General features: G+C 37.8%; 1 protein-coding gene and 1 long non-coding RNA gene across 2 annotated transcripts in view; one reads left to right on the forward strand and one right to left on the reverse strand.

The window, feature by feature from the left end:
- The window catches only part of LOC126777159 (inactive dipeptidyl peptidase 10), a 184,045-nt gene that overhangs the window by 65,463 nt on the left and 104,997 nt on the right, over positions 1-13,585 (reverse strand). The gene's annotated exons all lie outside the window — the stretch shown is intronic.
- On the forward strand, positions 4,647-5,360 carry LOC126777303 (uncharacterized). The gene is made up of 2 exons (XR_007670033.1): positions 4,647-4,729; positions 5,276-5,360. It is a non-coding gene; the product is annotated as an uncharacterized LOC126777303 (long non-coding RNA).

A 13,585-nucleotide genomic window follows, 5' to 3' on the forward strand; every position in this document is an offset into this window, starting at 1 on the left:
GTCGTCCCGGCTTCGCACGGGTAATGAGATAAATGTATTTTTGATAGGGTTTGCGTAAAATCCGTTTTTAGTGAGCGTCTACATCAGGGAAGGAGTAACTGTGACAAATTTCAAGTCAATCGGATGAATAATTTAGGAGCACCCGTGATGATTGCTATTTCACTTATTATAGACTTAAAAACGTTTTTTTCTTTATTATTAATTCTCTTATTGAGTAATAATAACACGAAACTCACGTTTGTCACGGCTTTGTTTTTACAGTAATTGTTTATACTACTATATATCTCTTAACCCAGATCGACTTGTATAGACATGCATATAACTAGATATATATTTATAAAATACCGAATTGAGCTTCGAACGTTCTGACGTGAAGTTGGGGCTCGGCTGGGATTAATTTACCATTAGTATAGAGGCTCCGCTTGAAACGTAACAGGATGTTTTAATGGATTTTACTTTACGGTTTTCTCAGAGTAAAAGGCGTACGAAATCATAAACAGGCCGTATTCGTATTTATCTTCACTAATATTGTAAATGTCAAGTGAGTTTGTTTGTTACGCTTCCTCGTATTATATAGCCAACCGTTTTTTTATATTTTTTATTAGTGCACACTATTAAAATTTTAATTTATTCATTTATTTTTAATCTATGTACAGTCATAGATAAATTAATATAAATCATAAATTCGTTTTCATTATTTCATCATCATGAAATTTTGTGTACACGTTGTGAGGGGCACAGAAAAGGATAGCAAACACCTGACCCATACGCTTCACACACGACCGAAGTTGCGAGCGGATTCAATAAGCCTATTTATATGTGTGTTTTGTTTTATTTGCATGTGTTAATGTCAAATATATTCGCTCTATTTCTTTATGTAATTTGAACATTTATTTTAATGCGTTTACAACTTTTATTAAACAACCACAATAAAACTAATTTTAATAGTTAAAATAAATAACAAAATAAAAATATACTTTGCTTAGGTAAGCTTTAACAGGCATTTATATGTTTGTAGGGCTTTGTGCAATCCCGCCTGGGTAAATACCAGTCACTCAGCGTATATTCTATTGCCCAACAGCAATGTTTAGTGTTGCTATGTTTCGGTTGAAAGGGTTAGAGTGGGCTAGTGTACCAAGGTCGGTGGCGCATTGTCGATGAAAGGTAGTAACGATTATTTATCATCTATATTTTGAATTGAGTGATACATTTTATTCATTTATATTTCGTTTCTATACGTATTTATATGAGGAAAACGGTTAAATTAGTAGTAAATTTCATGATATCATAATGATTGATTGTAAATAGTAACCGTAGATAGCGGGTTCATGCCCAGATAAAATTCAGACACTTGTATGTCTGTATGTATTTATGCCGTATTGGTGAAATAATAGAGATGAGCCGAGATGACCCAGTGGTAAGAACATGTGAATCTTAACCGATGATCGTGGGTTCAAACCCGGGCAAGCACCACTGAATTTTCATGTGCTTAATTTGTGATTATAATTCATCTCGTGCTTTACGTTCAAGGAAAACATCGTGAGGAAACCTGCATGTGTCTAATTTCACTGAAATTCTGCCACATGTGTATTCCACCAACCCACATTGGAACAGCGTGGTGGAATAAGCTCCACACATTCTCCTCAAAAAGAGGAGAAGAGGTCTTTAGCCCAGCAGTGTGACATTCACAGGCTGTTACGGTACTGTGAAATAATCCAGAAACTTTATCTACCAGAAGAGTTCTTAAACCAGCATTGAGACACACATAGGTTTTTATGGTATTTACTTCTTTGTAATAAAGTAATTTACTCTAATTTTGTATAAATATTTTATTTATAGTTTTGATGTAATTTAAAAAGTCCATACATTTATATTGTTAAAAGTATATATCTTGTTAAAACGGTTTTAACTTGAAATCTATTTGGAGGCTTAGTTAGCCGAGTAAACCCGCAAAGCTTTAAACGATAATGAGAAAACGCGGTAATACCTTCCACTTGTTTTAGGAGAGTGGTTAACAAAACTAGGGAAACACGACTAATTAATATACCGTTTTTAATCAGAGGGCAGAGTGACTTGCAATATGTGTGGTAAGGCACCATAGAAATTTGTAGCATAATTGCTCTATATTTGTATCTATATTCTAAGTTAATTGATAGATGAATTACTGTAACGATTTTGATAATGTGGCGAGTGCACAATGCGTCTAAACGCAGCACAAACATCACCTGATCAACTACGTCATGGATCAGGTGATGTTGCAGTGGTCTGATGTATGTCGTCACACGTATGGATACGCCCCTTCGGCAATATGGTCGCATGCGCATCTATTGTCCTCGCAGCGACGTCACACGCTTGACCACACCCCCAGCAAGATGGCCGCATGCATCGCTTTTGTTTTCGCCTAGGAGGAGGTCCCAAAAGTGGCAAGCACGCGTGGTGGTCATCGTGAGAGGGGAATGCCTATATAAGCGCTGTTGTTGTTGTTTATTTTTAATAAATTAATTATTTCAACTACTTTTACTGTGCGCTCTAATGTAAACATTGTTGACTTGTCACAATAAATAACTCTTAAAGTCTGCCGGAGTTTTTAATTGGTGGTTAAGCTGCGATCCTCTTCACTGGTGACCCCGACGTTTGAAGAACGAACAAGAAGAAGACCTTTCAAGATGTCAATGCCGGACGCTCCATTATCACGTGACGCCACAGCTGTTACCGCCCTTCCGGCCACTGGAGAAACGATGCGAGTTGGAGTGAGAGTACCTGTATTCAACCCAGATGATCCAGAATTATGGTTCGCACAGCTCGAAGACCAATTCACCCTGTCCGGCATCCGAGAAGACTCCACGAAGTTCTATTACGTACTAGCGCAACTAGAACCACAGCACACGGCGGAAATAAGGGACCTGGTCGTAGCTCCACCTTCCACCGGCAGGTACGACAAATTAAAAGCCGAATTAATACGGAGGCTGTCAGCTTCACAAGAGCGTAAAATAAAACAACTGCTAATGCACGAGGAACTCGGTGATAGAAAGCCCACACAATTTTTACGGCATCTACAACACCTAGCTGGGCCAACTGTTCCAACCGATTTTATCCGTACCATCTGGTCAAGTCGACTCCCAACGCATTTGCAGACGTGTATAGCAGCGCAGCATACGAAGATGAGCCTTGAAGACATGGCAGAGCTTGCCGACCGTATCAACGAAATCGTTCCAGCAACATTGCAAGTGTCCGAGCAAGTAGCCGTGCCAGTAGCCGGTCGAGTAGCCGGGCAAGTAGCCAGTGCATCTAGTTCCACTCTAGGAGTACCAAGTACTAGTTTCGAAAGCCTGAATCAGACCGTAGCTGAGCTGAGCAAGCAGATGGAGATACTTAGCATGCAACTTAACCGAAGACAGCCACGATCCCGCTCACGATTCGCCATAGACAGATCGCGACGACATTCCCGCGCACGTTCCCGCTCACAAACAAATAACTACCCATACTGTTAGTACCATTATAGATTCGGCGAGCGCGCACGCAAATGTATTCAACCGTGTAGCTACAAGAAGATGGGAAACTCTCAAGGCAGCCAGTAGTGGCGGTAGACGACTGCCTTACAATTTCGGGCCGCCTGTTCATCACGGATCGCAAGACCAAAGTGCAATATTTAGTTGACACCGGTTCAGACCTCTGTGTCTTTCCAAGATCCGCTGTTCGGGAACCTAGAAACAAAATGGGATACGAATTGTTCGCTGCAAATGGGACTATCATTTACACATATGGCTTCCTCCCCTTAACGCTGGATCTAGGACTTAGGCGCGCTTTCACGACTGTCGCAACCAGCGCCTCGTTGACGGTGTTACCACACTTGCTGTTGCACTCCCGAAACAACGTTCTACGGAAACAATTTCCTCAGTCCGTACGACTTTAGAGGATACATCTTATCATCGCCTGCTTAGAGAATTCCCAGAAATCACTCGTCCTGCTGGAAAGCCGCACATCACCAAACACTCTACGGTGCACCATATCCGTACCACCGATGGACCACCGGTATCTAGCCGCCCGCGACGGTTAGACCCGGAAAGACTAAAAATTGCTAAGCAAGAGTTCGATGAGATGTTACAGAGTGGCACAGCAAGAAGATCTGACAGCCCATGGTCATCACCGTTACATTTAACTAAGAAGAAAAACGACGGGTGGCGACCGTGCGGCGATTACAGAGCCCTAAACGCCCGTACAATTCCCGATAAGTACCCTATCAGGCACTTGCATGATTTTACGTGCCAGTTGACAGGCAGTACGGTCTTTTCAACCATAGACCTGGTTAAAGCTTATCATCAGATACCAGTATACGAAGACGACATTCCGAAAACCGCTATCGCCACTCCTTTCGGGCTTTACGAATTCCCGTTCATGACGTTCGGTCTTCGTAACGCCGCACAGACCTTTCAAAGATTCATGGACGAGGTACTGCGGGGCTTAGATTTTTGTTATGGGTACCTGGATGACATTCTAGTCTTCAGCAGCAGCAGTACCCTTCATCAAGAGCATCTCAAGTTGTTGTTCCAAAGACTAGCAGAATATGGAGTTCTAATAAATACCAACAAATGTACTTTCGGCAAAACGCAAGTCCAGTTCCTGGGCCACAACGTGTCACCAGCAGGAATACAGCCGTTAGAATCGAAGGTTGAAGCCATTCAGAACTTCCCGGTACCCAAGACGCTAAAAGAATTACGAAGATTTTTAGGTATGATCAATTTTTATCGCCGTTTTATACCTAATGCTGCAAAAGTTCAGGCACCGCTCAACTAACTCCTCGTTGGGCCTAAAACAAAGGGATCGCAGCCTATTAACATGACGCCTGCCCTATTAGAGTCTTTCGAACTGTCTAAAAAGCAACTTTCAGAAGCTACGCTTTTGGTCCACCCAGATCCTCAAGCAGAACTGTCCATACAGACGGACGCTTCAGATACAGCAATAGGTGCTGTGCTGCAACAGTTCAAGAACAATGAATGGCAACCCTTAGCATTCTTTTCGAGGAAGCTAAGTCCATCACAGAAAAAGTACAGCCCATATGACCGAGAGTTATTGGCAGTGTATGACGCAATTAGACATTTCAGATTTATGGTGGAAGCTCGGACATTTTGTATCATCACGGACCATAAACCACTTACGTTTGTCTTTGCTAATCACCGAGAGAACAGTTCGCCACGCCAGTTTCGCTACTTGGACTTTATAAGCCAATTCACCACAGACTTCAGATATGTAGCTGGTAAAGAAAATATTGTTGCAGATGCCCTTTCGCGTATCGAGGCAGTTTCTATACCCTTAGATTACCACTCCCTGGTCAAAGCACAAGAGGCGGACAGCGAGCTACAGGACCTGCTGAAAAATGGGTCTGCGCTTAGGTTGAAGAAAATATGATTAGAGTCAGAGCCAGCTCTTCTGGTATACTGCGATGTCTCTCAAAGTAATCCTCGACCATTCATCACACCTTCATATCGCAAGCAGGTATTCGATTCGCTCCACAATTTAAGCCATCCAGGAGCCAAGCCTACGGTCAAGTTAGTTACAGAGCGCTACATTTGGCCTGGTATCCGCAAAGACTGTCGACAATGGGTAAAGGAGTGTCAACAATGTCAGCAAAGCAAAGTGACCAGACACACTCAAGCTCCGCTACAAGCCTTCGAAAGCCCTTCCGCACGTTTTCGACACATCCACTTGGATTTGATAGGTCCTTTACCTTTATGTTTAGGTTACAGGTACTGCCTAACCATCGTGGACCGCTACACAAGGTGGCCAGAAGTCTACCCACTACAAGACATCACCGCCGAAAGCTGCATTGCTGCCCTTTCCAGTGGTTGGATATCACGGTTCGGGTGCCCCGAACACATCACCACTGACCGTGGCCGGCAGTTTGAGTCGGGCGCTTTCAAAGAACTGGTCAAGCTCATCGGTGCCAACCATCATACCACAACGGCATATCATCCGACAGCTAATGGTATGGTAGAAAGACTACACCGTCAATTAAAAGCCGCAATTGCCTGTCATTCTACTCCGAACTGGGTAGAAGTGTTACCTTGGGTATTACTAGGTATACGCAGCGCATTCAAGGATGACATTAAAGCTTCAACGGCCGAACTTGTCTACGGGGAACCACTGCGGTTACCTGGACAGTTCTTCTCATCAGCACCCCCAACCATCGAGGACATCACCGAATTCATTGGTAGAATCCGAACACATGTCAATAAATTAAGGCCACAACCATCATCTTGGCACACAAGTTCTAATCAAACTTTTTACATACCAAAAGACCTTAGGCTTACCTCGCACGTATTTATCCGGCAGGGTCCCCATCGGAAACCCCTTCAAGCACCTTATTCAGGTCCATACAGGGTGCTGCGACGCGAGGAGAAAACCTTTGACATCGACGTACTAGGCAAAACGCAGCGAATCAGCATAGACAGACTGAATCTACAGATAGGTAGAGTGGTCAGATTCCCAAACTACTATCGCCCGTAGTCACGGTCTCGGCGGGGGAGTAGTGTGGCGAGTGCACAATGCGTCTAAACGCAGCACAAACATCACCTGATCAACTACGTCATGGATCAGGTGATGTTGCAGTGGTCTGATGTATGTCGTCACACGTATGGATACGCCCCTTCGGCAATATGGTCGCATGCGCATCTATTGTCCTCGCAGCGACGTCACACGCTTGACCACACCCCCAGCAAGATGGCCGCATGCATCGCTTTTGTTTTCGCCTAGGAGGAGGTCCCAAAAGTGGCAAGCACGCGTGGTGGTCATCGTGAGAGGGGAATGCCTATATAAGCGCTGTTGTTGTTGTTTATTTTTAATAAATTAATTATTTCAACTACTTTTACTGTGCGCTCTAATGTAAACATTGTTGACTTGTCACAATAAATAACTCTTAAAGTCTGCCGGAGTTTTTAATTGGTGGTTAAGCTGCGATCCTCTTCAATAAAGATTAGAAGAGAATTAAATTAAAGAATTTAGATATAAATAGGGGTTCTGGATCTGACAATATTCCGCCTAATTTTATTATAAACTGTGCCCAAAGTCTTGCTGTACCACTAACAATTATTTTTAACAAAGCATTAGTCACCGGAATATTTCCTTCTAAGTGGAAAACTGCGAAAGTAGTCCCTATTTTCAAAAGTGGAGAAAAAAATTATGTAAAAAACTATAGGCCTATTTCAATCCTTTCTATCTTTGGTAAGGTGTTGGAGTCTCTAATATATCCATATATTTACAGTCATGTTAAATGTTTTCTTAGTACCCACCAGCATGGCTTCATAGCCGGTAGATCTACATGCACAAATCTAGTAAACTACTCCGAAATCTTATTTGAATCTGTTGATAGGAACAAGAGAGTGGATGTTATCTACACAGACTTAAGTAAAGCATTTGACCTGGTTCCATGTTCAGTACTAGTCTTGAAGTTGTCCAATTATGGTATTGTCGGATCTTTACTGAGATTTCTAGCATCATATCTTACAGAAAGACATTTTTATGTTGTTGCCGGCGGTTATGAATCGGTTGAATGCGATGTAAAATCTGGAGTCCCACAAGGGTCACACCTGGGTCCGCTGCTCTTCAATATATTCATAAACGATCTGCCTAATTGTTTTAAATATTCTACACCATTTCTGTATGCTGACGATGTCAAACTTCTTAAAATGATTGAAGAACCAAATGACACTATTCTTTTACAAGATGATCTGACAAGATTATACCATTGGTGTAATGATAACGGCATGAGACTTAATTCAGTAAAATGTTCATGGATATCATTCACTAGGAGTTTAAAAGAATTTCAAACGAATTATTACATAGCTGGTGCCCCTATTAAATCTGTGGACAGAATTTCAGACCTGGGAGTAATCTTCGACAAAAAACTAACTTTCATACCTCATATTGATGGTGTAATTAGCCGTGCCTCGAAAATGTTAGGTTTTGTAATAAGAAATGGAAGATTATTTCGAAATCCTAGAACAAAAATTATTTTATTTAATAGCTTAGTCAGGAGTATACTGGAATACGGAAGCCTTGTTTGGAGGCCACATTATGCAACACACTGCCTAAGACTTGAGAGGATACAGAAATGTTTTCTTTATCATCTTACTTTCTCGTTAGGTAAAGGGAAAATACTTCCTTCTTACAAAAAAAGATTGGAATTTTTCAAAATTCTTTCACTAAGTGATCGGAGGGATTTGTTGGATTTAAAATTTCTTTATAAAACACTTAACAACAACTATGATAACTCGTTTCTGATATCAAAAATTAAATTGAATGTTCCCATTAGATATCCACGTAAACCAATAAACCAATAACACCATTAGTAAGACCTTTCCGCAAAACTGTTTTAGGAAGCAATTCACCTGTATCTCGCATATGTGGAATTTTGAATGAGCACAGTGCTGTTTTAGACCCTTTTGGAGACTCATCAAACAAGTTTCACAAAAAAATATTGTCAAAATTGTCAGCTAACTAATTTATTTTGTTTATATTTGTATTTTATTATTTTACTATTATTGTTAATTCTTGTCATTTTTAACCTTGATTTACTAACAATTAATTATTTATAAGTTTGTCATCTCCAACTTTATCTTTGCAAGTGGTATTCACCTTAATAGGTAATGCATTTAGTTTTAAGTTGTATTAAAATTGTATACCTTTGTACGTGTTGATGTATTTACCACTGGTGAATCTTAAATAAATAAATAAAATAAAAAAATAAAATAATATTTTCACCAATAGATAGCTACTATAATCTACTTATCCAGAACATAACATAGGTATTTCATTGATAATTATATCTCAATCTGATATAATGGTATTTCTAATGTAAGTCAGAAGAAAAAGCGTTACCCAATTACTTGACCGTATGTTTGTACATATGTACTCTTAGTATCTATTACTTCTGTACATAAGTATCTACGTCACAGACTGGATTCTAAGCAGGCGAAATCGTGGTCACGACTAGTTTAACGGTAATAATGAAGATTTCAGATAATAAAGTTTGCGATCTGGAATAGCTGGAGCAAGTTTGCTAGGGAAAGAAGTTTTATACAAAAATAATAATAAAAAATACAAATACAAACTAAAGTACGGAAAAAGTCTCGCTCTGAAAATTACCAAACAAGAAAATATTCATGTCCGAGTTTCTTGTTTACTATTATCTTTTAAATAGATAACTTATATTTTTCAATTTAAAATATATATAGTGCCCTTCAGAGGAGTTATGGTCGCATGATATAGAGAAATCGAAATATATACCAATAGTACTCAATGATTACTCCCACGCATTGTATTCAGTCCGATTTATGCCATTCACACGTCCGTCCATTAAACCTTAGTAAAAAATTACGGCAGAATGCAAAAAAAAAAACATTTATATTAAAATAAAAAATACACCAATTAAAATAAAAAATTTGACCGTCACGGGACGTCGGATATGTAATTGAAATTATTGGTTATTGTAATTATAATCTAATTATAAAAGGTTAAAGTGAATCAATAAAGACCTATAGAGCAAAATAAATAAAAAAAAGAGTTTTCCTTGTAAGTATATTTTTCTTATCAATAGCGAAAAGTATATGTATGCTAATCATGCCCAAAGGTTTCATAGCGTACTAGTGGTAGGGTTTATGCAAGCTCTCTCTCAAGTCTGGGTAGGTTATACTACTCATCAAATATTCTACCGGAAAACAGCAGTACTTGTTATAGTTGGGTTTCGTTTTGAAGGGTGAGTGAGGCAGTGTAATTACAAGCACAAGGGACATGACATCTTAGTTCACAATATTCCCTCAAATATTTTACTCTAGAAAAGGAATACTTATATTTTAAGTTGTTCATTGGCTGTATAAAGTTAAAAGTCGTCTGTAATTGATAGTGCTCATAGTGGTAAGCGTTTCGTGTTTCATCTCTTTAAAACATTTTATAACGCAATTTAGTATTTAATACATCCATGAAGCTATCTGAAACTTTACGAAACTAAACAAAGTTTTAACTCTGTTATGAAACATGCGCGCGCATATTATTCGAGATATTCCAACTATGGAAACGTTAATTTGTTAAAAGTTTGATGGAAACTATATTATATATACGGTTAGGATGTGAAATAAAAAATTTAATATCGGTTACAATTTTCTTCTATTTCCATTTAACAGCAGACGAGAAAAATGAATGAGCGTCCAAGAAGATTTACAATGGTATTTATAATATTCGTTTACGTTCAATTTCAGACTGACGTCACTAGAGTCACTCAACTATTTTAAGAAAAGTAAACTACAAAGCCATCTATTAGCAATACATTGAATAAATAAAATTGTAATGTATGGGGTAGTTTTATAATATTACTTTTAACTGTGGGTAATTGTAAACCTATGTATGGTGGTCTCTCGCAATTAAACGCTTAACCGAACGGACGTCTTTTATTGTGCTCAGTAATTATCCTCAAATAATTATCAAAAATATTATATATTATTCACATACTCAACAAAAATAAATACGATACTGAGAGGTTGAGTGGAAGTCATGACTTACAGCGCCACCTGTTAAAAATAATGGCCAACAATAAATATATACGTAACGAGCTGCCTGTGCATTAAATATATTATATTTTTTATGGTATTAAGTATGTATTTTTGAATAATTGACTCTTGTATGGGTATTCATGAAATTATTCGATTATTTATAGACCTATATGTATATATATATATATATATATATATGTATATATATATAACAGCCCGTTAATGTGCCACTGCTGGGCTAAGGCATCCTATCCCTTTTGAGGAGAAGGTTTGGAGCTTATTCCACCACGCTCCAATGCGGGTTGGTAGAATACACATGTGGCATAATTTCAATGAAATTAGACACATGCAGGTTTCCTCACGATGTTTTCCTTCACCGTAAAGCACGAGATGATTTATAAACCCAAATTAAGCACATTACATATATATATATATATATATATATATATATATATATATATATATATATATATATATATATACATAATTGCCTGTCTCGTTGATTTAGTAGCTAGATATAAGACCGCAGAACTTGAGATCCTGGGATCAAATCTTAGGTAGGGGCAATAGGTTTAAAGATTATTTATTCCCATAAAGACAATTACATCACTTACATGAGAACATAATTGAAGAAAAAATACAAACAATTACTTTTAGGCCGAAACCCGTACTGCCGGTCAAAAAAGAAATTTATAGAGTTTAAGTAGTTCAGTAACCGTGTATGTAGAACTTTTTCGAATATTTTGATAATATTGGCAATACAGAGATCGGTCTATAATTTCCGGGGTCTGTTCTTGTTCCCGATTTGTAAATAGGTGTAACTTTAGCTATTTTGAGTGAGTCTGGAAACGATCCTTCCTGTAAAAGTTTGTTAAAGCTAAGTTAATTTGTTAATCGATTTTTTATTAATTCCTTAACACATTTGATTACTTTTGTATTGACACCGTCCACACCGACACTACTATTTGAATCAAGGTTGTTAATGATGTTAAGGATTTCCCTTTCGGTACATGGTTCGAAGTCATTCATCCGTGAGTATTGTAAAGTTGGTTCTGGTAATGCGTGAATATAATTATTATGGTAATTTGTAGGAATTTCATTCGTTAAACATGTCCCTATGGTAGCAAAAAAGTTATTAAATATCTTACATATTTCATTAGAATCAGTAACTTCTTCTGAATTAACAATAAGTTTTGAAGGAGCGCACCTCTGCTTTGATTCATTATTCGCCAAGGCATTCAGCATGTTCCACAGTTTTTTAGGAGTTCCACTATGTTTTTCAAATTCTTTCTCATAATATGACTTTTTTGTTTCTCGGATCAGTTTGATTACTTGTTTTCATTTGGTGTCAAACTCTTCTTTTAGGTATTCGTCGTCTGGGTTCTTCTTTAGTTCTGTCCACATTTGGTTTCTTTTATTGATTTCTGCTATTATATTCCCGTCTATCCATTCCTTTTGCGGTTCATTCAAAATTTTAGTCTTTATAACTTTGTGCTCTATTGTTAGTTTTTTAATTAGTTTCTCCAATTTTGTAAAATCATCGTTTAACTCCCGTATCCCAGATCTCTCCATCGATTCAAAAAGTTCCTTGTAATTGATTGCTTTGTATTGATAATGTTCCCTGGGAGGTGGTTTTATTTTCTTAATTTCCACGTATAGCTGTTTGTGATCAGATATAGATGAGTTGATGGTCATCACATGAAAGTTATCTTTCTTTAAGTTAGTGCTTATATGGTCTAAGAGGGATTTTTTAGTTGATCCTTTCCTAGTGCAGTACTTTTTGGTAATTTTATTGATAATCGTGTGTCCTGAGTCATTCAATAGTTGATTGTACTGATTAGTTTTTGAATTCTTTGTAAGTAAATCAATATTAAAGTCACCGAAAACTATTGCTCTTCTTCTTTCTTGTAGTTGCGATTCATATATTTCGAGAATTTTTTTGAAATTAATATGTCCTGGACTATAAACGATACCCACTTCGAGTGCATATTTCTCTAATTGTATACACAAATAATTATTACCTCCAACATACACTGACTCTGATAAACTGTGCTTCAGATTATTATGAACGTATGCGGATACACCACCTCCCGTAATATCGGTTCTATAGTTGTAGTAATGAGTGTAGTTCGGTAGTTGAAATATTACGTAGCTCAAAGTATTACGGCTTTCGTTAAAGATATTGATTATTGTGTTAACAGTGCGTAGTTTTTTGTTATTTTTATGATTGATGGTGTTCCATTAACGAATTTGATTGTAAGATCAGTCTCACCTTTTTCTTGACGTCGCTTCAGTTCTTCTCTCAGGTTTTTTATATACTTTTGTTGAGTCGGTGTTTGGTCTGAAAATATTTTTAAGCCATCTTGTAATTTATTTCTCTTGCAGAGTAGTTCTTTAGCAGGTTCTTTTGCTTCGAAGCACACCTTGATACTACGGCTTTTGAATAAGAACAATATTAAGTCTGGAAGTTGGAAGTGTCACGAAATCACTTGTGAATACCATAAATATAAATACTGGATTCAAAAGGATACACGATTAAGTATGAAAGTATTATACGCTATAAAATAATATTTTCAATCTCAGAAGTTGTTAAAGCGAGATCGACGCCGCTTTCCAATTAAGGACCAACTTTCCGGGACGTGAGCGAAATCGCTGATTTAACGAACTGTCGCCATATATTATACGAGCTATCCACTTCGACTTCGCACATCATAAGGGTGTCCATAGAATATCCAAGGATGTCAAATAGGATTTCTGTTTGGAAATTTTACATAATTATAATCTTTATAAATGTTGAAATCAATTAGTGAAATTTTAAGTAATTTATATTTAAAAATAAATAAATGGTGCGAGTGTCAAAGTAATCACGAGAATATTGTGTAAGTATGTGAGCTCTCAGTTTCATTTAGCCTTTACCACGTACCGATTTCACGCACACATTAACGCACTTACAATAACAAATTTTACGCTGACGCTTGAAATCGCTTACGTCGTCTGACGTTCAAAATCTTACGTTTAATCATCTGACGCTTGAAATCTTACTT

The sequence above is a fragment of the Nymphalis io genome, chromosome 22 (genome assembly GCF_905147045.1).
Source record: "Nymphalis io chromosome 22, ilAglIoxx1.1, whole genome shotgun sequence".
Taxonomy (NCBI): Eukaryota; Metazoa; Arthropoda; class Insecta; order Lepidoptera; family Nymphalidae; genus Nymphalis; species Nymphalis io.